The 568-nt window shown below is 39.1% G+C and overlaps 1 protein-coding gene across 1 annotated transcript in view; it reads left to right on the top strand.

The window, feature by feature from the left end:
• Positions 1-568, top strand: part of LOC119585981 (transmembrane protein 45B-like) — a gene marked incomplete in the record, with an annotated part of 7,383 nt that overhangs the window by 4,716 nt on the left and 2,099 nt on the right.

Here is a 568-nt window from a genome sequence, read left to right as displayed (position 1 = left end):
CCTAAGTCATAAACATCATGTGATTGAACACGTTATAAATTACCTGATAAGGAATCCAGTTTCAAATCTCTCGTTCCTAACCTTTGAGATATCCAAATAGGGTTAGAAGCCGAGTAGACATTTTCGTGTACGCGGGCAAAGTCACGTAACAGCTTTTTTCATTTATACATCTTGTCAGTAACAATGCAATGCTATCGTCTAAGGTTTAAAACAGTAATAAGGAAAGGGAATATAGTTCTTAAAATATTTGCCCCACACTACAGTAACCTGAATAAACAATATCATGATTGGGTTTTCTCACTCTGTTACTAATCTTAGCGCACGTAAGCCTAGGTGACTGATCACACAGACGACCGCTTTGTTCTGACCCTGTTATCAGGGGAGATCAGTTATCGTTGCCGATAACTGATCTCCCCGACCCCGCTTATGGTAAACTTTCCTGTGATAACTGTTTTGCTCAGAATTTCCTGCTTTTTATATTTTCTTTTCTCGCTTTCTCCTGTTTTGTCTGTTTGTCTCTCTGTTTCCATAGTTCTCCCTTCTTTCACCGAACCATTCTTTGCTTCTT

Source organism: Penaeus monodon, chromosome 20, assembly GCF_015228065.2.
Source record: "Penaeus monodon isolate SGIC_2016 chromosome 20, NSTDA_Pmon_1, whole genome shotgun sequence".
In the NCBI taxonomy this organism is placed as follows: domain Eukaryota; kingdom Metazoa; phylum Arthropoda; class Malacostraca; order Decapoda; family Penaeidae; genus Penaeus; species Penaeus monodon.
This window is presented reverse-complemented; position numbering and strand designations above follow the sequence as displayed.